At 46.0% G+C, this 27,830-nt stretch overlaps 1 pseudogene; it reads right to left on the bottom strand.

Annotated features, from left to right (window-relative positions):
* LOC118999381 (guanylate cyclase 2G-like) overlaps positions 1-17,648 on the bottom strand; it is a 41,346-nt pseudogene extending 23,698 nt beyond the window's left edge.
* Between the last annotated feature and the right edge of the window lie 10,182 nt (positions 17,649-27,830).

The raw sequence follows: 27,830 nt of genomic DNA, 5'->3' as shown, positions 1-27,830 counted from the left end.
AATAACATAACGCATGCTCTAAGACTCTCCTAACCAGTAAGATAGGTACTAGCGGCATGCCGCCAATTAAGTGAAAATTATGTGAAATTTAAAATTCAGTTCCCCAGTCACACTGGGGAACATGGTGGTAGTGGGCACCATATTGGACTGAGCAGAGCTGGAATATTATCACAGTCGTCGGAAGCTGTATTTGGTGAAGAGGGGTCTAATACAGAGCCAGCATAGGAATCACCGAGGAGTTGGTCAGGAAAAATGCGGACTCTCAGGCTCCACCCCAGACCCTCTGAAAGAGAATCCACATTTTAATAAGGGCCTCTGACAATTCATAAGCACGTTAAAGTGGGAAACAGGAGTCTGGAGTCAGAAGACTACCTGTTGTCTACTTGGAGAATGCTCTCCTATTCAGAATGTCCTGCCTGGCAGGAAGGGCATGAAGAGAACGGGACAGAGACACACACTTCATGTGGCCACCTTGCTCTCAAAAGTACCTGGTAAAGCCCTGCTGGGGCATAAAGCAGCTCTTCCCCCTGCCGACTCTTGACGAAGGAGCTGAAGTCCCCAGAAATCATCACACTAGGTGCGCTGCTGCTGTCCCCTCTCGACACAGGTGTGCCTTTCTGGGCCGGCTGTAAAACAGACACAATCCAGGTGCTCTCAGGAGTGACCAAGTAATGAGACTGCATTTTATAGATGAGGAAAATGAGCATCAAGGGAGAACCAGGACTCGAACCCTGATCTCTCTGACCACAGGTATGATCGCCTAACTGCTACACACATCACTCTTGAGTCTGCACCACCACAGAGAGTGTCATGGCTAAGAGGGCAGGCTCTGGGGTCAGACTACTCAAAGTCAAGTTCTGGCTCTAGCACTTAACTAGATGTATGACCTGATGCCAGAGTTATTTTCCTAAATAGACACCTAACCATGTCACCTCTCTGCGTAATACCCCCAGCACCTCCCCAACACCTCGGGAATGTCTTTAAAGCAAAGGAACTTTGTTTTTCAAGGAGAATCTTCCCTTGAACCCTAATGTAGAAACCAGGGGGATCAGAGCTGCTTCGGTTGAAGAGAGAAGAGGAGGCTCAGAATTTCACCCATGACACCTACACCCTTAATGTACTGCTCACCCCAGGGGCAGAGCAGTGAGCCCCAGAATCCCCAAGGACCTACTGATAAGCCCCAATCTCCTGGTCTCGGCATTTTGGAGCCTCCCTGACTCAGTACCTGCTGAGTCACCTTTTAAAAAAACATCAGAACTCTTTTATTGAATAAATAGTATATGTAAGAATATCAATTAAAAGGAAACTAATTCTACAAACTACAATTTGGAAAATAAAGTCAATATAACAGGAACAGTATACACATATCATTAGAGGAGTGTTCAATTCTGATCCATAATAGACTCCTAATCTTTACAATTAACCTTAACATCTGTTAGAACAAAACTGTGTTCCTTGGTCTACTTTTAGTGCTTCTTATAAAAGCAACAACATTCTAGATAGAATACTTTTTTTTTTTTGCTTTGAGATATTTAAGACTTACACATCTGTTCTGATATGTAAATTCTAAGTAAACGGTAGCTCAATAAACCTTGTTAATCTCTTAATATCTTGAGTAGCATGTACGGCGGAATAAGTTCTAGCTGAAATTGTAAAACTGCTGAACTTTTTCTTATTGATTTTAGAGAGAGAGAGAGAGAGATGAAGGGAGAGGGAAAGAGAAAGAGAGGGAGGAAGGGATAGAGAAACATCACTTTGTTGTTCTTCTTATCTATGCATTCATTGGTTGACTCCTGTATGTGCCCTGACCAGGGATGACACTCAGCTACCCAGACAGGGCTGTAAAATGGCTGATCTTTGAGATAAAGTTTATTTCAGTTTGGGGTTTCTAATAAATTGAGCTGAAAGTAAAATTGACCCCACGTTCTCTGTCCCTCCCAGAACAAAAAGCCCTTATTAAAGCACAGAGCCTTAAGTCTATCTTTCCAGTCTAAAGAACATTTCTTACTGACATTTCTGGTTAGGCAATAAATGCTCCAGAATAATCAATATAGGCTTGCAAAGATGACAGTGTTTGATAGCAGTAACAAAAACAAAAAGACAGAAAGAAAAGACACGTGAAAAATTTCGAGCTAAATTATGCATAAAAGACCATCATGGTGGTACTTTCGGAAATTATGTACATGTACATACTTACTAAATCATGTTATGTATATACTTACCAAATAATGCCATGCGTATTAACCGTACGCCAAGCCTCCCAGCCCTGCGCACCCCACACCTTGGCATCCCCTGTGCTACCACTTCTCTCCTGGTCACCACTAGCAAACCCACTCTTCCCAAATGTCACCTCCTCTCTGAAGCCTTCACAATGCTGAAACATCAAATCCCTCCATTTTCAAGGCGCACATCTCAGTGTGCAGACACCTCTCGGAGCACGTGCCTCCCTTGGGGTGCATCTCATTTGCAGTGCACCCCATGCCTTGAGCTATGTTTGGTCATAGTCAATGTGCAACACGTGTGTGTCGAGCAGATGAACCTTGTTGTCTTAGTCATCAGGAGATTAAAGAAGTTACTGTGGTTTTGAAAATAACCAGATGCTTTCCAAAAACCAGCTTTCAGACGTGAGCTTACACCCACAGGGTATTGGAGCCGAAGGGAACTTTAGGGACCACCAGATCATTCTAAGAATTCAGAAATGGAGGCCCAGACCTGAGGCTCCCAGAGATATTTAGCAAGTGGTAGGCCTACAACTGGAACTCACGGCTCGGGACTCTCTGTTCAGTGCTCACTGTATAAATGAGTCAGCCTCTGCTCGACTAAGCTCCTGGATGAGGTCCCTTCCACAAATCACCAGCAGTTAGCAGGAAAGTGGACAGTGGGGCCGGGTGTGGCCTTACCTTGTCCTGGGGTAGAATGATAATGCCATCATAACTGATCTACCACCAAATGTCTCTATTTGGCCTCTGCAGTGTTTCCTTCCACATCCTTAAAATCAGACCTATGATGGCAGTTCCCCAGACACTAATCAGGAAGGTCATCCTGAGGATCACAGGAGTCACACCTGGAGGGTACAGACATATTATTCCTCAGGCCTGCCTGCGAGCAGAAGGGGAAACATCCCTGCCCCAGCCTGGCCCTGCCAAGCAAGGACCTCAGAGGCCACCCAGACTAGGGGCCAAGGACGCACTGAGTCCCCTCAGTCTTGTGGCTTCCAGGAATGCCTTTCCGACCTGCCTCTGGGTCCCATGGCAACTGCACTCACTTCCCCCTCTGGAGAGAAACTTTCATTGTAGAGAAATAACAGTGATGACTTCTAACACCACCACCATGTTTTATTAAACAGGTACTATGTGCTCTCCTTAGCGCTGTCTCTCAGGTATGATCCATCCAATTCCATGGCTGTGCCCTTAACCGCTGGGAACTACCTGCTTAGAAATGAAGTTCCTGAGCTTCAAATCTCAGGAGCTGGGGTACCCTAGGGCAGAGGTTCTTGACAGGGGAGGCAGGCAGGCAGGGGAGGCCTCCTAGGGGATATTGGGAACATTTGGAGATATTTTGGGTGGTTACAACTAGAGTGTATCCCTGGAATCTAAGGGGAGGAGACAGGGATGCTGTTAAACAGCCTACAAGGCACAAGACAGTCCACCCCCACCCCTCCCCCAAACAAAGACTATGCCACCCAAATTGTCAATAGTGCTGTTGCTACCGAGACGCCCTGCCATGGAGGATCCTCGCCTGCTATCTGCTCCAGGTGCCCACATTGACCTGTAAAAGAGAGCTCACTTTCACAGAGCTCATTGTCAAATCCACAGCCATGTCTACCCACAGAAAGAGAGCCGTGGGGCCAAGTAATAGTGGAGAGATTCCTCACGGGTCTTAAAACAAAACAAAAAACCCCGACAATTAAAAGTCAGTGCCCACTTGATTTAGTCGACTTGTCGCTGTCTCAGATATAGCAAGGGCAAATGAAACACACGTGTCATTTGCAAAAAGTAGGCCTTGGTCTCTTAATTCAAATGACTGCTGACCCATCCAATTTCCCCACCTCGCCTAGACTCTTCAAGCCCACCCTTCGGGTAATTTAATTCATGGAAAAGCAATATCCTTTGGCAGGGCAGAATAGCTGATTCAATCTTTTGATTTAAACCATGTCACTTCTGATTTCAAGGACGCTGTGCCAGTTCTCCAGTGTCGCTGGGACTTGCTCCCATGTTCGATGCAGACAAACCTTGTTACTGCGCACCTCGACATTTCACGGGCCAAAACATCGCCCCCCGCTTGGAGAACGCCTGTTTCGACAATCCCGAGGACCTAGTCTGCCACGGTTATTTTATTTCCCGGGCTAATCCAATCTGATACATTAAAATTCCTTGAGAGCAGAAGAGGAAAATTGTTAAATCAAATCTGGATTGGGGGTGGAGACAAATAGCAATTGAATTAAGCTTTAGGTGTCCTTTTAGTTTTCTCATTGATTTATGGCTGAGAACAAACACAGAGACTTTTTCCAGGGCTTCCTGAATGCTGGAAACCCAGACAACAACCCAGGTCCCAGTGAGAATAGGGCCGCTTGGGGGTCAGGAAGACCGGAGGAGTCTGTTTCCCTGACTGTGCTCCCAACCTCTAGGTGGCGCTTGTCGTTCCCGCCCCTGCCCCACGCCCCTCCCACCCCAAAAGCCTGAGCCTCTCTGGGTGTGGTTTTCCCTGCTGGAGCCTCAGAGGAAGTGCAGTTAGTAGGTTTTGTGTTTTAAACTGGAACACGTTTGTGTTCTAACGTGACTCAGCCAGTCCCACAATCATGGGCAAGATCACCTTGCCCAAAGCCAATCCTTCTGAGTTCAGAGAGCACCAGAAAAACGTGGATGGATTCTAGGAGGTGGATCCCAAACTGCTCTTCCAGCAAGCCCCCGGCCCTCCCTCTCCTCCCAGATCTCTTCCTGTAGCATGACCTAAATGCGAAGAAATGTCCCAACAGTACCTGATTACTTTCTGAGAGCTACCATAGTGAAGAACAGGGAGAAAGAGTGACCCGTTTCTGGATTTCCGTAGGGCCTAGACGGAGTAATCCATACGCCTTTCTCCCTGGGAGTCCACAAACATTGGGCCAGTGATTCCTGGAGAGAGCGATTATACACATGGTAAGGACAGAGGATGATTCGAGACTCGAACTCGCACCAACAGAAGCCCCTCCCCAGCAGCCACTTTGGGGAGGCAGACGTGAGGCTTATGCTAGGGAGGTCCGTCCAGCTTTAAAAAGAAGTTTCCAACTAAAACCCAAGATTTATGCTTCCTTAGAACAATCAAATGTGATGAAAAGAAGCCGAATGAAATGAAGGCCGGATCGGGGACAGCTGCCTCCTCCAGGTGCTACAGTCTTCCTCATCCCACCCCCAGACCCCGGGCTCACGTTTGCAGGCTTTGCTCTCCCCTTTCCTCCTTGTTTGGTTTGGGCTCAGGCATCCACATGGAGCACACCCCTGGTCCCCTGGTCCCCACACTTAGGGTGTGGTCAACCCCATGCACAAAACACACATCCCAGATCCTAGATGCAAAGTACAGCTCTTTCACACCCCAAACTAGAAACTGTGCCTGACACAGGGCTTCTGTGAGTTATTTGCCCTGGGGACAGGACACAAAATGGCTGTCTTCTGAGCACCAATTATGCGCCGGGCACTGCTGGGTGGTAGCGAATTCACACACCTAGTCCCAGTAGACCGTGAAGAGGCGGCGCCATCATCAACTCCTAACAAACAAGGACTGGAAGCAAGACCCCTAGTCTACAGAGATGTGAAGAGGCAGGCCTACGGGACTCCAAGCGCTGTGTCCCTCCCAACCCCACAGTCCTGTGCTGTGCACATGCGCACTGGAGCACTTAATGTGGAGGTGGAGCCCAGCTCCCTCCAAGATTTGCACAGGCAAGGGGCTAGAGCCAAGGCAACCACCAGGGGCGCTGCTCTTGTGTCGTTTGATCACCGTGCGAAGAGGGTTTGCACCCTCCGTTTCCTAATTTGGCCTTCTTAAACTCGGATCTTTTCTCTATTGGGGTAAAGGCCTTCGGCGCTGGCTAGTTCTGTGGCTGTGGTCCTGGACACCGTGGCAGAAATGGACACTAGAAACAGAGACAAATACCCCGATTATGTCAATGGCCAGCCCTGCAGCCCAAAAGGAAGCAGAAGCCAATTTGGAAGGGGTATAGGGACCTCCAGAGCCCCAAAGTAAGATACTCCTTAAAAGGGACTCGCTGCCCTTCAAACATGCCCTTAATTGGGAATTTCTAAAAGGGTAAGAAAGAGGAAATAAATGGTCTGGCAGAGGAGATTAAACCAAGAACAAGAAGACAGACTTCCCTCACCTCCCTTTTCTTCTTCTTCTTCTTCCTTTTTTTTTTTTTTTTTTGTTAAATGCTTCAGGGTCCAGAAGAAAAGAAGGGAGGAAAGCAGTTAAAACTTCCACTTGGAAAAGGTGTTGTTAGGGTAAAGGTGAACTGAATCTATAAAAATCCCAAAGAGTTGGCCTTGGTTTTCCTCTTTCAATTTTATGACAAAGTTTAGGTAGTAATTTATTAAGTGAATAATAAGCCAAAGATACAGAGCCATCATTTAATGAGCACATACTAGGTGCTAAGGCCTTGATATATTTCAATTATTCTCCAGGCCTGCCCTGGAGGAAAGCAGGCCTTATTCCGAATTCCAGCTCCACCATGTAGTAATTTGTGACCTTGGACAAGTACATAACCTTTCCACCTTGGGTTCACTCACCTGTGGATTATAATAAGATGGTGATAGTACTATGGCCTCATGGGTTGTGTGAGGATTAAGTGGGATAGCATGCAGAAGCTCTTGGCACTCAGCTTGCTATAAGGTAAACAGACCCTCAGTAAATGCTGGCTATTATTACTACATGGGGCAGGAAGTATTATCTCTGTCTTACAAATGGGAAACGGGAGCACAGAAAGATGACAGCAGCTGGTCAGCTCCCAGGGTCATTTCAGAACCGTTCACAGCCAAGCCCATCCTCACCCTGTCAAGGAAAGTCAAAGGGGATCAGCCGCCTCTGTAGAGGTTGAGAATCATGAATGAGGCCCAGTATCCCAACAGGAAGGAGAGGATCATGGAAGTGACCCCTTTGAGGCTGTATTCTTCCTGGACCAGTTTGAAAGGAACTATGGGAAAGACCCTGGGGGAGAGAGGATAAGAAGCCCCAGAGGCCATGTCACTGGGGCCAGGCAGCCTTTTGGACAGAGCCGAAGAATGGACTGTGGCCGCTGGGAGCCGTAACCTCAGCCACACCTTCCTGGAAACTGGAATCTCCACAGGAAAGAGGGATTCTGTAACTCAGTGTGGGGCAGGCCCTAAGAGAGGCCTTAAGCCACAGGCTCCGCCCCTTAGAGCCCCCTGACTGGAGTGGCAGGCCCGAGTTCTGATAGCGCTCCCGCAATCATCCCACTTACCCTGCAACATGGTCCGATTAAAACCTTTCAGAGTGCTGACCAGCTGCCACCCATCCTGGAAATCTCTTCGGGCCTTCATCATGAACCTCACCGTCTGAGCATAGAGCAGGGCTGAGTCGTGAAGATAGGCAGAGTGAGGGCTCACCTTCAAGGAGGGAAGCAAATGCAGGATTTAAAAAGGGCCACGGCCTCCTGACTCACAGCCCGTGGCTCATTTGGGAGGAATCTCTCTCCATCCTCGCAGCACTGTAACACGTGCGCTCCACCCCTTCCCCCACGAGGGGGCCCGCTGTGTGCCCGGGCCTGGGCTCTTCAACCTGGGTATCACTATCTTCACTTTTCCTCTATAGGCTGTTTTTTTTTTTCAATTAGATCACGAGATCCTTTGGGTCAGAAATAGCTCTCTAGGCCATAGGTTGGCGGGGGGCAGGGGGGGAGGGTCTAATTGAAAGTGGGCAGATTTTGGAGCCAGGCTGGCCTTTCTACTTACTTGCTGTAAGATTTAGGGAAAGTCCCACAACCTGTCTGTATCTCAGCTCTCTTATTTATAAAATGGGGATAAAGTCACTGTCCTGGTAAGTATAAGGACAGTTAAATGAGGGAGGATAGGTGTATTACCTATTTCGCTACCTGGCACATAGTAGGTGTTCAATACATGTTCTCATCTGTTCATTTAGCCACCAAACATACAAGTGTCCACTAAGTGCTAGGCGCTGTTGTCCCCATAGGAACTGGGACAGACACTGAGTAGATAGCTCCCCAGGTATTCATTGACCGGTCATCTTTCCTTGCGTGCTGGGATCCACATTTGGCTGCCCTGTTCCTAATGGAACTCCTCTTGTCAGTGGCCTGTCACTGTAAATAGCTTCAGCTCTGGCCCACAGTCTCTGTATGAGAAATTGCTATGTGGGTATCACACATTTGGCCCATCATCCCCGACACACGGGAACTACCACTGTCTGATCCTCTCTCTCCTGCCTTCTCCCGGTTCCAGACCATCTGCTTGTCTCAGCCTGTTCTAGCTCCACATTTCTTCTGCTGCATTCTGGTCCTCAGTCCTGGCCTTCGACTGGGAAGGGAAGGTCTCGGGACCACCGGTGTCTGTTCTACTATTTCCACCGGCCGTGTTCTTACACACTCGAAACCACAGGCTGAAGGCAGAGGTCACCACCAGTCCCGTTTTTCAGGTGAAGAGACTGATGGGTAGGGAGGTTAAGCAATTCACCGAGAGATCCCAAAGGCAGTAAATGTCAGGACTAGGATGGGAGCCCAGGTAACCAACTCCAAAGGCACCTGGCCTCTCACCTAGTAACCTCTGTCCTCCTGTATGGTCCTGGGGTGCAGATTTCACAAGACAGATCAGTGTTTATTCTTAGCTGTGTGCACATGCGTGTATGTGTTGGGGGGCGGGAAAGAAGGGGAGAAATAAGAGGGAGAATAGTAAAGCTGAACACAAACATCCTCAAAGAAGCGTGAGCAGGGACCTGTGCAGTGGGACCCTGTCTCAGACCTGCTCCTCTGTGGACACAGAGCTGTGGTAGGGCGGCCCCTCGGCCTTCGGTGAACTTCTTGTCGGAAGCCTTCATCTCTAGGACCTTTTCCGTAGGAGGTGAGGGCAACGAGAAGAACAGGCTCATAGATGGTGGGGAAGTGTGTCCCCTTCTGATTTGTTAGCACCTCCTTCCAGAAACTGTCCTGAAATATAATGAAATCAGTGTGGTCATTCTGTAGAAAATACTCTGGGCAACAGAAATGCATCCAGCCAAGGTCAAATTTAAATCTCTGCATTTGAATCCTCAAAAACAATGACTCTGGAAGGCTGCCTTGCAAGGTACACATTTTATAGCTGGCATCACAGCAGTGAGAACGAATCTAATAAAGAAGGAAGGAAGGCCCTGGCTGGTGTAGCTCAGTGTATGGAGCTCAGGCTGTGAACCAAAGGGTCACTAGTTCAATTTCCAGTCGGGGCACATGCCCGGGTTGCAGGCCAGGTCCCCAGTGTATGCCACGTGAGAGACAACCACATACTGATGCTTCTCTCCCTCTCTTTCTCCCTCCCTTCCCCTCTCCCTAAATAAATAAATAAAATCTTTTTTAAAAGGGAGGGAGGGAGGGAGGGAGGGAAGGAAGGGAGGAAAGGAGGGATGAAGAAAGACAGATGAGAGGAAGCAGATAAGATATGGAAAGCTTATCTTTGAAAAATGGGTGATAAAAACTTGAAAAATTAAGAACTATTGATTCCAGATTGAACTTAAAAAATTAAGGATTGTTGATTCCAGATTGTCTGCTTGTGGCTTAACTTGTTTGCTATTTTCATTATTGGTTATATTACTACTATTATGAAAGTAATGATTACATACAGTAATCAGTGCGTGTTTATATGTGTGTGTGTGTAAATATATATACACACATGTACAGAAGCATGTACAGAGGTGTATGTGTGTACATTTTATATAAATAGTATCATACTATAATACTGTTCTGCACTTAATTTTTTCCACTTAAGCCTATATTGGGGATACTTTATAGAATGGATTTATACTATTCTTTTTAAGAACCACATGAATTCAATGACATAATTCTTTGAAAAGATAAACAAAATTAATAAACCTTTAATCTGACCTATTAAGAACACGTAAGAGACCCAAGTAAATAAAATCAGTAATGAAAGAAAAGTGATAACTGACACCACAGAAACACAAAAGAGTGTAAGAAAATAATACGAAAATTACATGTCAACAAATTGAACAATCTGGAAGAAATGGATAAATTCCTAGAAATATACCATCTTCCAAGATTGAATCAGGAAGAAATGGAAAACTTGAACAGACTCATCGCTACCAAATGAAATCGAAGCAGTAATCAAAAAACTCACAACAAACAAAAGTCCTGGACCAGGTAACTTCACGGGTAAATTTTACCAAACACTTAATAGAATTGAAACCTATCCTTCTCAAACTATTCCAAAAGATGTAATAGGAGGAAAGTCTCCCCAGCCCACTCTATGAGCTCACTACTATCCTGATTCAAAACCCAGACTAAAGATGTAGCCAACAAAAGGAAATTATAGGCTGATAACTTGGATAAACATAGATGTAAAAATCCTCAACAAAATATTAGCAAACCACATTCAGAAATACATGAAAACGATCCCATACCATTTTTAAGTGGGATTTATTCCTAAGACGCAAAGGGGGTCCAGTATTTGCAAATCAATTAATATGCTACGTCCGCATGAAGGTTAAAAATCACATGATCATATCAATAAATGCAGAAAAAAACACTTGACAGAATTCACCGCCAGTTTATTAAAAAAACTCTCAGCAAAGCAGGAATAGAGGGAATACACCTCAATACAATACAGGCCATACATGACGGACCCACTGCCAGCATCATACTCAATGGGTGAAAACCCTAAGGGGTTCTCTTAAGAGCAGGAACAAGACAGGGATGTCCACTTTCACCACTTACTCAACAGAGTACTGGAAGTCCTGTCCACCGCTATCAGACAAGAGAAAGTATCCACAGTGAGATATCACCTCACTAATGTCAGAATGGCTGTCATCAATAAATGCCGAAGGACAAGTGCTGGTGAGGATATGGAGAAAAGGGAACCTCCATGCACTGTTGATGGGAATGCAAATTGATGTCACCACTGTGGAAAACAGTGTGGAGGTTTCTCAAAAAATTAAAAATAGAGCTACCTTATGACTCAGTCATTCCACTTCTGGGTAGCTATCTGAAGAACCCCAAAACACTAATTTGAAAAGATATGTGTGCCCCTATGTCCAGTGCAGCATTATTTACAATAGTCAAGATATGAAAGCAACCCAGGTGCCCGTCGATAGAGAATAGATTAAAAAGCTGTGGTACATACAGACAAGAGACTCCTACTCTGCCATCAGAAAGAATGAAATCTTCCCATTGTGGAGAACATGGATGGACCTAGAGGGTATTTTGCTAAGTGAAATAAGTCATATAGAGATAGACAAATACCATATGATTTCATTTCCCCGTGGAGTCTACAGAACAAAATAAATAAATGAAACATAAACGGACTCGTAGTTACAGAAAACAGACTGACGGTTGTCAGAGGGGAGGAGTGTTGGAGGGCTGGGTGAGAAAAGTGAAGGATTAAGTACAAATTGGTAGTTACAAAATAGTCATAAGGATGTAAAGTACAGCATAGAGAATATAGCCAATAATGTTGTAATAACTGGTGTGGTATGGTGCTGAGTGGGTCCTAGAATTGCCAGGGGGATCAATTCATGAATAATATAATTGTCTAACTTTCATGCTGTTCAGTTGAACTAGTATAAAATATTATTAAATGTCAACTGTAATTGAAAGATAAAATAAAAAAGATAAAATAAATATGGAATATTGTTATACATCCTTTATTCTTTTTTGCCTCATTTCAGCTTCTTAGAATCATTTTAAACAAGCTCATTTTAGAAAGATAAAACTGCTGGAAAACTTACTCGGTGTTTCCACATCTAAATGTAAGTGGCTTTCCCCAGAAACCTTCTAGTGTAAGCGGTGTTTAAATGTACACACTCTGAGAGCAGTGCTCCTGGGGCTCGAATACCAGCTCTCCCTCCAGCAAGTCATGTGACCTTGGGCAAGTTATTTTCTCTCTCAGAGCCCCAGTTTCCTCATCTGTAAGACAGGGAAAATAAAAATATCTCCCACAGGGCGGTATGAGCTGACATGAGTTTTAGCATATCAAGCACTCATGGTGGGGCCTGGCACCCAGTAACTAATCCATAAGCCAGAGCTGTTGGAGCAAAGGCTCTGTCCCAGAGTCCAAAAGACATGGTTTGGAAGACCAGATATGCCCTCAGGAGCCCTGAGATCTGGGAGAAGTCACCTTATGCATCTAAACCTCAATTTTCCTCTCTATAAATTGGACTGCTGATAAGATCTACCCTATGAGGCTCATGGAATATTAAGTGCAGTGGTGCCGATGAAATGTGTAACTCATTCCTCATGGTAGGCACACGGTGCGTTTGACCATTTCAATCATGACCAAAAGAACCCAATCACCCAAGAATGGCCTCATCGGACCAGTACGTTGATCTCTCCAGGCCTTTGTCAGGACTCCAACAGAGACACAGGGACGAAGTGCCACGTGTGTTTGAATGTCCTTTGGGGAGGTCTCAGGTACGTGTTGAGAGCAACAGTTCCCCCTCACTGGTGTTTGCTGACAGACTACCAAGAGTCAGCATCAGGGTTCAAGGCCTGCCTCCACCGCTCACTCACTGGACAAAAGGACTCTGGGCACATTCTTCCAGCTCAGTCCCAGCCTCCTTAAGAGGACGACACTTAGGGCTGTGTCGAGTCTTTAGTGAGCCACTTCATCTGGTGCTTAGCAACTGCCCCACACTTCTTAGCTCCTGCTGCAGGAGCCACGTGGGGGGCCACGGACACTCACCTGCCGCTGCTGCAGAACAATGAACACCAACCTCCCGCATGGAGTCCCAGGTTGTCCACAGCCATCAGAATAACGCTGGCTTCCTCTGAGCTGCAGATTAGGGTGGCTACTATAAGACAAAGAAAAAAACAAAACCAAACAGCCAGGCAAGCACACACGCATGTGCTTTTTAAAGCCCTGCCTGAAACTGCCCCAAATGAGACATGAATGTTTTCTTTCCCCGAGGCTGCTTTAGGAAAGGGAAATGCCGAAACTATTCCCAGGGGGTACCAGCAGCAGTGTATGGACTAGCAGATCGGCTCTGCAGAACTCAAGTCCTCACGGCAGCTCTCTCCCCAAATCCAGTCAGAAAAGGCTGAGACCACCTCCGTGTTCTGGTTTCTCTGTTTCATTGGCTCAGAACAACAGATCTGGCTTATTAATCATCAGCCGCACAGGAAGAATTAAAGGAGGACCTAGAGCCAGGAGCATTCATACTTTTTTGAGTTGGGATGGGGGGAGGGGGAAGCGTGGGCAATAGTGCTTTTCTTCCATTCAAATGCCTCAGTGTGCATTTTGAGGACACACAAGTGAAACAGGGACATTCTTTAAATGAGTTAAATTATAATCTATTTATCTGAGCTCCATCCATGTGCCAAGCCCTGTGCTGATTAAGCACAGGGCACAGCAATGAGCAAGACAGAGGGCCCAGCTCTCCAGGAACTGAGACAGACAGGCACTGTACCAGTGAATTATAGGGCACAATCAGGTTGCAGGTTACACTCCAGGCCAAGGATCAGAGTCTCAAAGTGTCAAGGCCAGAAAGGCTTAGTTTATTGAACAACAGAAGTGAGTCAGTTACTAATCCAGGCTAGAAAACAAAGCCTTATAAGCACCAAAACAAAACTAACCACTACCATATATTGACCAATTACTACGTCTAGACACAGTACTGAGACTTTATAGGCAGGACCTCACGCAATCTTCATGTTTCTGTGAGGTAGGCAGATGATTACCTGCATTTTCCAGATAAGGTATCTGAGGCACAGAGAGGTCAAGGTGTTTGCCCAGGAGTACACAGCTAACAAGTATTCGAGGCTGGTTTGACACCTGGGCTATCTGTCTCCAGAGCCCATGCTCTGAACTACAGCCCAAGCTCAGGACTCAGTGCACCTGGAAGATGCTTTCAGAGTGTATTCAATGAATCATAACACTATAATACATGGGATCTCACTTCAGATTAAAAATATGTGTTGATGGTGGTGGTGATATCAACCAAAAAGAAAAACTTTTTATATATCACTAATTTTTGCATCCTCTGAGCTGCGAATTTCCATCTGCTTTATACGCCCATAGCAAAATGAAGAATTCCCATCTGCTTTTCCTATTTGTCTCTCTAAACATAAGCAACAGAAGATCCTTTCCCACTTACCCCTGGCAGTGGCTGACACGGTCCTAAGATTCTCTTGCAGGAGGGCTGGATCATTGTTGGTGTATTTGACCTGGGCAGTGATGGTGAAATGGGATTCCAGTTCGTTCTCTACAATCCTCCACACTCATCCACTCTATTCCAGGAGGAAGTACCAGAGGGACCCCCAAACATCCCGGTGCGTTTCCAGCCCAGGGACTGGAGACTTTTCTAGAGCACATCACCGATCTCACGCATGGGTGGCACAAGTCTCACATGTGTGATATAAGAAGTCATTCTCCAGTTTTGCTGTTTGTCCAGCAAAGTCAAAGTTGGGGATATTCTGCTCAGAGACCAGCAAGCCAATAACCTTGAAAGTAACCAAAAGGATGTCATTTCATAATTGAGTTTATGCTACACTCAAACCCCATTGTAAGGAATCTGCATGAATTTTTAATTCAGTGTATGACTCAGTAGGTCATGCTGGAGCCTGTCTTTAGGAAAATTGATGATAATGTCTTATATCCAACATGAGGATGCAAGACCTCAGGACAAGAATAACAACAGCGAGCATTCGGTGAGAGCTTGCTGTGTGCCAAGCACTTTGCCAAGAGCTTGTGTATATCATCTCAATTTTTACCACATTTCTGTGAGGTTGCCATTGTCACTGCCCCATTTTGTAGATGAAATCATGGGGGCACGAAGGTGTAAGTTACAAAGCTAGCAAATAGTGGAGCAGTATTGGAATACAGGCAAAATGAAGTCAGAGCCCACACTCAGAGCTACTATTCACTCTCTTTGTGTGTCTTACTTAATTCACTCCTTATTCCTTTCTCATTATAGTCCTACTATTTATAAGAAACTTTGGAGACCCTGCTCTTAAAGGAGTTTATGATCTATTACAGGAGCTAAGACACATGAAAGTATTTATACAGTTAAATATACCCTTCACTATTTATAGACAATAGATTTGTAGGAATATAGAAAAGTAAGAAATCACTTCTGGTTTGGGAATTAGGGATATAGAAGTGAGGATGGAAGGGTGAAGAAAAGCTCTATGGCATTCGAGCTTGACGTGGAAGAATGCATAGGCCATGGACAGCAAGAAGTGTGTCTAATGAGAAATTCCAGGGGAGAGCAAAATTCCAATTCAGACAGGAACTTAATTCTACAGCCCCCACCAGTGGTCACTGTGCAGTGAGTGAGAAATTGGGGTGCTCCCTTCTATTCTGGCTTTGCATCAATAGGCTTAGCCTATTTTAGACTAAGCATGAGATACCCAAGGCCTTCTACAAATCTAATCCCATTGACTAAAAAGATACAAGTCATTGCTTTCTCTCATTTTTTTGCCCTAGCTTATTAGATTCTACCATGCTCCCTTCTTTCCCACTTACTTTTACCATCCCCTTCCACCCCTTCTGATGGAAGCTCAGACAGTCTGTAGAAGGTTGTACACCTCTGCTGTTTCTGGGCGTGCTGGTCCAAACAGGGAAGAAATCTGTTCTCTCTGGACCTGGCTGGTGAAGATAGCAAGGGCCTCCTTGGCACTGCAGGTTGAGTTGGTGTAAGTGAACTCCCAGCTCAAACTTCCAAGGTCCGCTGATTCTGAGTTGATCTTGTCCATGGCAATCTGGAGACCCGCACCCAGCCTTTGCACACTGAATGAATGGGAGATATTCCAGGAAGCCTGGAAGCCCACAGTGAGTTCAGTAGCCTCAAGCCAAGCCACAAGCACACTGGCAAAGAGTGTCAGAACTAGTTTGGGGTGGGCATCATGGCATTTAACCCCCTAACAGAGCCCAGGTGGAAGCGGGGCCTCAGCACCTGCGCTGGGAGCCGTGGATAGTGTCTAACACCTGGCACGCTGCAAAACTCAGAGGGGCTCAGCCTCCTGCCCACTCATGCCAGGAGGTTAAATGACAGTGCAGAGTCCCCTGAGGACCACAGCTTGGTTTCTATTGAGTGACATTAATTAGCTGGAACTTTTTCTTTTCAGAATCTGTCCTAACACATCTAGATGCAGCAGTCTTGCAGAAAAGAGGTTAGAGTGGGGAGTCAGCAAGGCCCTGGTAATCAATCCAGAGACACCACTGACAAACTTTGTGACCCTGAACAAAGTACTACTCTGTGCTAGGTAATGGTGATGATAACGATCGATGATGTTGATTTCATAATAAGAATGATCACCTGCTGAATTAATCTTATAATTTTTTCTAGAATAAGCATGTTAATGACTGTGAGAGTGTTTACTCACAAATAGCATAATCTATGTCCCGCACCCTGGACAAGAACATCGGGGAGAGGCTTCTAATGGAAGATCACTAACTCCCAGAGCTTGATATCAGAACCACCTACATCGGTCTCTCCCAATGAGTAAAAGTACGGACTCCGGGGCCCCACTCCAGACCCTTGGAAGCAGTCTTCGGTTTACTCTGAGAATCTGCAATTGACAGACTCATAGATGCCTACGTGCACTGGCATTTGAGAAGCTCCGACACAGTCCGAAGTGGGAGGAGGAAAAGAATTGCTGGTGATCACCCTCCTCTACCCACCCTCCTTCAGCAGCTCCCAGACTGGGATTACTGAGCCCTCATTCTGGCCCATCTCAAGGGGCCATTGCAAACCGTGTGCATTGGAGGAGTTGCTTTTCTCCAAAACAAATTCAGTATAACTTCTTCTTCACTGAGCTTCAGATTCTCTAGCTCTTCTACTAGGACAGCTTGGCATCGATTTGCAAAGTCATCTGAGCCTAAAGATATCCTTGATCTAATTGCAGACAGAATTCTATAGATTTTTTGTTTGTGTGTGTTCACATGCTTGCCAGGTATATGTGGCCTTGGGCAAGTCAGTTCAAACCTGTGCCTTAGTTTTCTCAACTTCAGAATGAGTTTATCCATATTCTTCTCAGAAGGGTGTTGGAAAGATATTGTGAAATTGTATAATCACCTAGAACAGTGCCTCACATTTAGGAGGAATCCAGTCAAGGAGCACTACCCAAAATGGGTGTGTCATCACCTAAGTCATGATCCCCAAACCAGGATTCTGCGAACAACATTTTATTATACATGCTGTGTGCCCTCTCCCCTACCAGTATGTAATCATCTTAAAATCTGAACTCCCACTCTGGATAACTGAGATTCTTTGTGTTTACAGACTGACTTTCTCTGAGAAATCTCTGAGGCCAGGTGACTCAAAGATTAACACAAATTAACATTAATCATGATAAGCATAAGTATTTTTCTTTTGTATTCCTAAATGCTTACAGGTGAGCATGAGCAAAACCAGGAGAAAATACTGATGAAGTTTCGGCACTTGAGAATTTAACAAGCAGACATACACTGCTGGTAGATGTCGATAGTCGTTTTTTCAATGCGCATCCAGAAGCCTTAAGAATATATGGACCTTTGACTAAGGAATTCCACTTTTGGAAACTTATCTTAAAGAAATAAGATCGTGCCCTGGCTGGTGTAGCTCAGTGGATTGAGTGCGGGCCTGCGAACCACACGATTGCGGTTCGAGTCCGAGTCAGGGCACATGCCTGGGTGGCAGGCCAGTTCCCAGCAGGGGACACATGAGAGGCAACCATACATTGATATTTTACTCCTTCCCTTCCCCTCTAAAGATAGATAAATAAAATATTTTTTAAAAAAAGAAAAAAAGAAATAAGATCCTATGATAAGATTTTATTACACTACTTTTTAAAAAATGTATCTTTTCACTTTCTTTTTTTTAAAGATGTTATTTACTAATTTTTAGATAGAGGGAAAGGGAGGGAGAAAGAGAGGCAGAGAAACATCCATGTGTGGTTGCCTCTTGTGTGGCCCCTACTGGGGACCTGGCCTGCAACCCAGGCATGTGCCCTGACTGGGAATTGAACCAGCGACCCTTTGGTTCTCAGGCCGGCACACAATCTAGAAAAGTGCTAGAGGTTTTATGAAACCCCCAGCACCCTGGATACAGCCAATCTTACTTGACTTTGGATGCAGACTAGCTGGCCCTGGACACTGCTCCACACCAGCCAGGGCTATGCTGCCTTTTTAAAGAGTTAACAATTAGACACAATTTTATGTCTAACAGCAGGGGCCTGGATAAATAACACATAGTTAATGTGTAATGTCTAAGGACCAGCCAGTCATTGAAAATGAATACATTTCTATGCTTAGAAGGATTGTCCCAATGAATTAACTGAGGAAGCACACTATAAAACAACATGTATGTTATTCTGTTTTTATTGTTTTTTTCAAAGCACACAGTTTACAGAGCAAAGATTACATATGCCTAAACTCTAAAAGTGGTATTTTTTAAATAATGGGAATTATAAGTACTTTTCTCTTTGCTTATCTTAATTTTATATTTTTTATCTTAATATCTGCAAGAAGAGAGAAAAGTACAAGTTTTTATTACAAATAAACCTCACAGGCTTGCATCTGTGGAGTGAAAGCAAGGGGTTGAATGCACACTGTCTGAATTCTCAGGACGGGAGCATCTGTCTCCCCCTGGCCTGGGCCCTCACACTTAAAGGCACTGGGCTTTCCTCTGTGGGCTCTAACTATTCTCTGTGGAGTTCAGCCCCCTCCATTTTACCATCACCCTCAGAAAAGGCGAGAGATAGAGATGCTCTGGTCCAGATCATGAGAATCACCTGGAAACCATTGCCGTAGTAACAGGCCTACCCACTTCGTGCCAAGTGCTTTATTGGCTAGAGTGGAAACGGCCTGAAGTTAAAACCAACTCAGCGGGATTTTAAGGGACTGAGGCTACTGGAGAGAACATGATGTCCTCCATTTTTCCTCCAGTTCTCCCTCCTTCTAGGAGACTCTTATGCCTACAAGTTTCCAATGGAGAGAGGCAAAGCCATTTCATTCAACAATGCCGTAGCACAAACGTGCTTCCCAGTGCTTCCCAGTGCTTCCCAGTGCTTCCTGCGGAGGTGCAGAGGTTGCTTCCCTATGTCAGTGGGGCTGGTGCTTTCAGTCTTAGCTACTCTGCTGTCTCCACTTCCTGAAGAGACGAATGGCGGGGCGGGGGGGTTCTTTATGCCGGATTTACAGTTTCCTCGATGCTGACCAGCCTGGCCATAAATCAGACACAGGGCCAGCTAGTCTGCATCCAAAGTCAAGTAAGATTGGCTGTATCCAGGGTGCTGGGGGTTTCATAAAACCTCTAGCACTTTTCTAGCTGCTCGTCCCATCCTCCCTTCCTGCTTTCCTCTTGCATCCCTTCAATTTCTAAATCGGTGGTCTGACCATGTTTAGAGAAAAAGTGAAGGTTTAGAACGTGTGGGTTCAAACTCGTCCAGAGGTAAGAGGCAGGAAAAGGTATTTGGCCCGCTTGGTAGAGTGAGCTGAGCCTAGGGAACGTCCTAGGGAAAGACGAGGGACTGGCAGGCGCACTCTCCTGCATCTCACGGTGTCTCCTTTAAAAAGGCATCAGCCTCAGTGAACAAGACTGTAACTGAGCCTCCTCGTCCTTCCCCATGATATGGGGAAATGCCAGGGGGCAGAGGCCTCTGACATTACCAGCTTCTTGCCCTAAAATCCTAGCACTCCGGTGGCATCATAACTAACCAGGTACCTCACGCTCAGCGGTGGCAGCAAGTTTCTTTCCGGATCCTGCGTACAGGTTCCTAAAGGGAGCGTTCCTGAAGATCCAGCACGCCGTGTACGGACCATCCCAGAAACTGGAGCAGGTAAACCGTGCCTGTTTCCTGTCAGGGTGTGAACTTCAAACTCCACTATTGTATCCTTATCTTTTGCAAATAGCTGAGATAACTTCACTGACTACGAAGCTCCTAGTGAGTAAATGTTTGAGAAGCCGTAGGAAAGTGGAGCAAAGGTTGAACTTGTATAAAGCAGGAGATCCCATTTCTCAGGCCTGTAACAAGGCAACTTCCTTGAGTCCCAGAGCCCCTCTTTCAGGTGGGTAACCACATGCTCACTACTTCTAGAAGGCCGGGCTGGGCCCGGGATGGGGCACTGACCCTGGCTGTCTGAGGAAGGCTCTCTGGTCCCGGTTCTGAGCGGGTTTGTGTGACAGAAGAGATCCTCCCTCCTGGGGACTCCACCTGTGTCCTCTATGCTTCTGCTCCCTGGTATTTATCCCATGCTGTGGAGAGACTCCTCCCCGGGCCTGTGATGTTCCACTAGGAATACGTCTTTGACACCAGAGCAGCTGTTTTTGACAGTCTGGGGCTTCTAATCAATATTTTCTTCTGGCTACAACTATAACCTGAGGTTTAGCAGGTTGGTTTGCTCGAAATGCCTGGTTTCAGATCTGAATATTTATTTTGTGGTCTTTGATCCTGCCTCCTAGATCAAGACCCCCACCCCAATGAAGCATTAGCCAGAAGAGCAAAACCTTGGGGAAAGCAGAAAACAGAAAGCACCTGGGGAGGTGGGGCAATTGCCTGCTCCTGCTACTCCATAAGCAAAGATACTAAATGATTGGCAATGACGCAATTACTTCCGAAGCCACTTTTCAGAAAATCTTAAGTTTTCCAAAAGCATCTTATTGTCACAGTACCTCAAATAAAGAATAAAGAACATGTCCTTGCCTTAATACGTCTTTCTCTGCTGGTTAGATACTTTTAACCCACGAGAAAGATGGATGGGCTTCTCTGTCTGAGCCCATCAGGGTCCCACGTGGCACTAGGCTAGGGGTCTGGCTGGCTTCTCTGAAGGGAGGCAGGATGTCCTTTCTGACTCATCCAGCCTCCTGAACTTTTTATCTGGAGAGAGCAGAACCCTCCCATTTCCTGTCATTTCTACTCTGCTCATGTTGAAGCTTCCCAAACAGCTCCCTAGCCAGGCACTCAGACTTGCTCTCCAAGCCATTAGCCCAGGGAACACAAACAAAGTAGCAACACGGAGGACAACGTCCTCAAAGGCTCACTGAGAGGGAGGGGCTGGCAGGCACCCCCCAAGTACCGGTGCCCCTTTGGGAGGTTTCTCCCACACCATCCTGTAGGAAGCAGTGTGGCACAGTGGTTGGGAGTGGAGGTTTGAAATGAGACTTGAGCTGCTTTGCACAAGTTACATGCTGTCGGGACCTCAATTTTCTCATTTGTAATGACTCTGGTGAGCTCAAGCGAGGATTAAATGAAGTCATAGAGGTAGAGCACACAATACAATGCCTGGCATTGAACTTGCTCATTCTTTGAGCAAGTTCGATGAGCAGTGAGAAAGTAGTAACAGTTGTATAATGAAGGGACTATTGCTTCAGTCAAGATCACAAGCTCCATTGGATGGATGCTATATAAATACTACTACAGACATCAGAGACATAGGTTAAAGACAGGGCTGTCCTCAAGTCACAACATGCCCACTGCTGCCACCAGGTAACACCACCTTTTACTTATATTGTGTAGGTATTGAGGCCAAGAAACTTTGGTCTAAATCAGTGCTGTCCAAGAAAAATAGAGTGTGAGCCATACTATTCAGGGATTTCCAGCAGACATGTTTTAAAAAGGAAAAAGAACAGGTAAGATCACTTACCTACCATATCCTACATGATCATTTCAACATGTAATCAATGTCTTTTAAATTGAGATTTTATGTAATTTTCTTCACACTAAGTCTCCCACATGCGGTGTGTATTTCACACTTACACACCAGTGCAGGCTGGCCTCACTTCAACTTCTCAGTAGCCACATAAGGCCACGGGTTACAGTCCTGGGTGATGCAAGTCTCTCCCTTCACTCTGAGCTTCCCTTCTAACCTGAATTGTTGAAGGTCCTGGGAATTTAGAGCTGACTTCTGGTTCTCAAATGCTCTTGGGACATTCTCGCTGGTAAAGGAGTAGGTTGCCTATGTCACTGTGTCCCAACCTTGTAGACATCATGACCTGAGAATAGTAGTACATGTATGGCACACTGAGACCCCTAGATGAAGCCATTCATGAGCACACCTGGCCACTCTGGAGGCTGAGGGGTCAGTATCTCCTGGCCCATCAGTGTGCCATGGTTTGTTGGTTGGGAAGCTCAGACAGATCTAAGTCTTCAAGGCAGTTTGCTCTGTGTGGATGTTGTTGGGGCTGAGGGAGGGGACACATATCTGGGGTTAGGGGAAGGTTTTATTGCACTCCGTGAAAATACTTCTCATCAAGCAAGTGCTCGCTCCTGCTTGAGTAGCGCTTCCTTCCCACAAAGAATGAGCATGTGACCTGAAGAACTGGGGTGCTCGAGCCGTTGCTGTCTGTAACCCGAGTTGAGCAAAATGGGCTGCTACAGGCACCGAGTTCTGGGCCCAGCTGCTCCCATGGGCACTGTGAGCCCTGATGGTGCAGGACTGAGAGCAGAGTCCAGCACAGAGCTGTGGGCATTCACAGGGCTGCCGACAATTAGGCAGAACGAGCTGGGGGTTGGGGTGCATAGCTGAATGAGTGGAGCATTGCCCCCACTCCCAGCTGAATGAAGCAAGGCTCTGTGTGGGAAGCTCGGTGGCAGGAAGGACATCTAAGCAGATGAGACTCCCTTCTGAGAAAGGGAAGGGTAGCTCTTATTCCCCCTTTGGCATTGGGTCTATGTGGCTGACCTTGGGTCCTGCTTCCTCTAGGGCAATGGTTCTTAATTTTCTTTGAGAAGCCAATAGAAGTTCCAGAGAGAAATGCATATATAAATGGACAAGATTGCAAGGGGGTTACGGAATGGGTCCTACACCATCACAGATATGTGTTTGGGCTCTGGACTCAGGACCACCTGGACTCAAAATCTGACTCTGAGACTGTGCCAACTGTCATCCAACCTTCAGCAAATCACTGGCCCCTCTTAGTCTTTTCTCTGTTGCAAAACAATAAGAATAATTTCTCCACAGGGGTGCTGTGAGGTTAAATAAGATATTGCAGACAAAGCTCATGGTGAAGTGCCACCATAATGTCCACCATCATGATCATCTTAAAGACCTTCTGAAAAAGCTGGCATGAGAGCCTAAGATTTCTACCTGTACCATGTACTTTGAGTGCCATTAGCCTTTTGAAACATCAGATAAGTAAGGAAAGGGTGGGTATAGAGTTCTGATTGTTGGAATGGTCAATTATGGCATCCTTGTTAAGAGCTGAAAGAACTTCGACCCTTCCTCCCACATCTCAGTAGAAGAGTGATCTTCAACGTCAGCTCTGCCATGTAGGAAGCCAAAGGTCAGTCTATCACAGCTTTCTGTATGCTCACTTTGTACCGTGGCAACCTCTGTCCTGCTATACAGCTAACTGTAGGGAGGGACATCTCGCCTCCTTCCTTTCCCATCCATCATTGCTAAGTGCACATGCACTGATTTAGCCTCTACCTTCTAGGACTCTGCTTCCATTCCTTCTCGGGCTATGTTGCTCGATTTCTAAAGACTTGGCTTAGCTGTCAAAGCAGCCTCAGATCCTTGTAAATTCTCCTGAGCCCCAGGTGGCAAACACAGACCCAAAGGCCCAATCCGGCCTCCGCCTTGTTTCATCCGGCCCGGCACCTTGTTTCTATCTGGCAGCAGCACAGAGCTCTTCACCCCCAGTTAAAGAGTAGTTACATTTATCAGTCCTAAAATTACCTTCGGCCCTCTGAAGGCAGATGCGAGGCTGATGTGGCCCCTGGTGAAAATGAGTTTGACACCCCTGTCCTACGTGTTCCGGTGCCCCAGCTACTCCAGGCACCTGTGCGTTTCTTTTTTCTTTTCACCTCTGAATTTCTTCTTTTCCCTCATCTGGAACGCTTACCATGGGCATGGATGAATAATTATTCTATAATCTAAATCTAAAGAAATATTCTAAAGCAGAGGAACCCAGGATTTAAGATAAACTCTAGATTCTGAGCATAGAAGGACAAATTTTTTCTTAAGAAGGACTTCATTAGCTTTAAGTGCTGTCTGGCATTTAGAAACACCCACTAAAATGCTGAAATAACATGTCCTGGCTTATTCGTCCTCCCCACCCCCTCTCCCCCCCTACACAAACTGTTCTAAAATCTTTGCAACCAACCAAAGAATCGCTGTTCTTCATAGATAAGCCACAGACCACCTGGTTTTACAAAATAGCCTGAAACTGTTTTAAAAAAATGTTCGGAAGGCAGTTATGCTCACCACTATACCACCAATGCTAACATTGCCCATCAATAAATGAGTGGATAAAAAAACTGTGATACATTTACACAGTGGAATGATACTACACAGTAGAAAGAAAGAACTTCTACTTTTTGCAACAGCATGGATGGAACTGGATACTATTATGCTAAATGAAATAAGCCAGTTGGTGAAAGACAAATCCTATATGAGCTCACTTATAAGAAGAATCTAATGAACAAAATAAACTAACAAACAAAATAGAACCCCAGGCACGGAAGCATGGAACACATTGAAAGTGACCAGAGGGGAGCAGGTAAATTTTACTTACTCACAAGGTCTGTCCTTTCCTGCTTTCAAAAATGGAGAAAACCTGGTTTTTGCTTCAGATTGAAAGTGGGAAGAAGGGGAAAGAACTAGACAAAGAACGTGTACACAGACGTGGATAACAATGTGGGGATTTACTGTAGGAGTGGGGGGTGGGATGGGCAGAGGAGGGCCAAGGGCGGAAAATAGGGACAACTGTCATAAAATAACAATTTAAAGAGTGATTTAATAAAAAAAATAAGGTTTGGTGCCACCACCACCGTTATGACCACATGATCAAGGTATAGGATTTCGGGAAAGTGATGAACCTTCTCTGAAGTTCCAGTTCCTCGTCTGTACAAATTGTAACTACCCGGCAAGTCCACCCTCCTGGACTTGCTATGAAGAAGTCCCTGCTATGGGCCCTGGCTCCCACAGCCACTGGAGGCACTGTCCTCACACCTCACAGGTTCGTCAAGAGATAGCCTGGAAGTGTCTGCTGAACTGGGAGGAGCTGTATACACAAAGTGGTGTTAGGTAAAATTTTACCCACTCACAAGGTCTGTCCTCTCCTGCTTTCACAAATGGAGAAAACCTGGTCTTTGCTTCTGAAGGGCCGTCAGCCCCTATCATGAGTATCTTGACTATTTCCTGGCTCAGTTACAAAATTCAGGAATGCGGGTCCCTGGTCTTTTAGAACTGGGGCATGTGCCACGGGTGGTTCCTTCGTCTCTAGGAAAGCAGGGGGGGGGGCGGGGGGGGGGAACGTACACAAACCAACCAGAGCAGCACGTGAAAGTGCATCAGAATGGCCACTGTGGGTCAGACCCTTCAACACCTCAGGCACCTGGCCTATGAAAAACCTGGAAAGAATGAAGGTTTTTACTTTTTAGGGGCTACGTGATGCCCAATCTCAAAAGAAGGATCTTTTTTATTGAATTCTAAGTGAATATGGCTGTTGGAAGGACAGCAGGGCAAATAGGTGTTTCAAAAAAGCCTATGTGACACTTTTTTTTTAAGAGCCATGCTACAGGAAACAGTGGTTTATCAAGGGATGGTGTAGCATGCTGTGTGCTGGAGACCAGGGTTCTGGACTCCTCCCACAAAGAACCAACAGCTTATTCTAGCTAGCTACTTCACTTTTTCGGGTCTTGGGTACCCTCAAAAGAAAAGTTAAGGCACCCTGACTGGTGTGGTTCAGTTGGTTGCTCATCATTCCACAAAGCAACATGTTGCCAGTTTGATTCCAGGTCAGGGCACGTGCCTAGGTTGCGGGTTCAATCCCCAGTCCAGGAGTGGGAGAGAGGCAACAAATTGATGTGTCTCTCTCACATCAGTGTTACTCTCCTTGTCTTTCTCCCTCCTTTATTTGTTCTCCTAAAGAGAATAAAGTTAAGGCTGTTGGATTACGTGATGCTCCTTACACCCCTACACTTGTACCCACTAATGGGTTGTCTAGCTGTGATGCCTTGCCGCTTTGATTTACCCTTACGTGAAGGAGAAATGGAATGATGAGTAGCAACTCCTCCTGCTGTTGCCAAAGCACTATTCTGGGACTTGGCTTGCCTGCTGATCTTGTGTAATGCAGGTAGTGAATTCCACTCTGTGTCAAGTTATCCTCCCAACTCCAGGGTCACTATAGCCTCAAACACTGTTGCTTTTAAAACATGCCAGTAGTTGAGTCCATTGAAGGTAGGGTGGCTGCTTGGAGCAGTGACGCTGATAAGTTCCTAGTACGATCCCCAGACCAGCAGCATCCGAATAACCTGGCAATGTTAGAAATGCTGATCCCCAGGCCTCACCCCATGCCCACTGAACCAGAAACTCTGGCACTGGCCCAGTAATCTATGCTGTCACCAGCTCTCCAAGGGATTGTGATGCTGACGTTTGGGAACCACTGGCTTGGAGCATTTCATTCTTGTAAGTGTGGCATCCGAAGGTGTTTACAGCTTAACTATGACTTGCATTGGTCCAGTCAAGGGGAACTCATGCTCCCAATTCCCATTGAACTGTATCTTCTTTAGCTCCTTCTTAGAAGCCCTTTTCTTTAAGGTACCAAGGCAAGGCTGGGGCTCTGTGGAGAGAAGTGACCTTAAAGAATGAATGCACCTGAGACCTGGATGAGAATTTGGCCTAAAACGACCTCTTTGTTAATGTGCTAGCCACCCCTCCATGCAGGAGGCAGCAGGAAGTGGTATTGGCTTCTAATTTTCATATTGGCCACCTGACCAATTACAATGAAAAGAAAGCTAGTGCAGCATTTCCACGAATTTCTGCTGGCCTGATGTCCAGCGAGTGTTCAAGCGTCTAAGGTTTGCTGGTGGTTACATAAACACTCACAGGGATGCAGCACCGTATGGGGCAGAGGAAACACAGTGGTTGTGTCCTGGGCTCAGGTCTTATTTCTGCTTGTGTGACTCTGAGCTCTTTCTTTCACTGGAAAAGGCCTCATTGGCCTCACCTGTAAAATAGAGATTAAACAATCTCCAGGTACTCTTTCACCTCCACTCACCGTTTTTGTTCAGTAATGATGGCTTGTAGTCTTTGGGATTTTGGGGATTGAGGTGGAGACTAGTGACTTCCCAATGGAAAGAGAAAATAGGTTAGGCTGAACAGTGATGCAATGGCAGCCCTCCTCCTTCCAGGGCCTTGCCAAGCCATGGGTGCTCTGCATTCTAAATATGGCCTCACGAGGCTGGTGCCTCAGTCTTGACTCTAGAGTGATTTGCCTTTCTTGGTTGTTCAGAGACATTCTAGTTCTGGAGGGGGTCCCTGGCTCCTCCTAGGAGAAGACTGAAGGCCTCTGCTGATTTGAACCTTAAAGTTAGAGCTTGAGTAACAAGTAGAATGACTTCTCATTTTCTCTCACTCTGAATTCAGGGAGTGCTTTTTCCCTGTTGCTTGTTCTCTAGATCTTTCTTTCCCTGTGGCAATTTCAAGGATTCTGCCCCCAAAGCAGATGCAAAGCCCCATCTCCCCTTCTCTACAAGGGTCTCTACGAGGGGTTTTGCTTGTTAAATGTTAGCTTTCTTAGCTAAGGACTTGTTTTTCCCCTTCCTCTTAAGCCCATTGCATAACAATCTCCTGTTTTTACCTTTTGCCAAATCCTACACTTCTCACTGGCAGAGGTGACTACAAGTGTTTGAACAGGTAACTTCTACCTTTGAACTTCTATTGCAACAGGTTCAAAGTTTCCAGGGTAGCTTGTTGGCCACTCTT

This window comes from Sturnira hondurensis, unplaced genomic scaffold, assembly GCF_014824575.4.
Source record: "Sturnira hondurensis isolate 20B ecotype Veracruz unplaced genomic scaffold, ASM1482457v3 Scaffold0014854, whole genome shotgun sequence".
Classification (NCBI taxonomy): Eukaryota; Metazoa; Chordata; class Mammalia; order Chiroptera; family Phyllostomidae; genus Sturnira; species Sturnira hondurensis.
The sequence above is the reverse complement of the archived record's forward strand: the minus strand, read 5'-3'. Positions and strand labels throughout refer to the sequence as shown.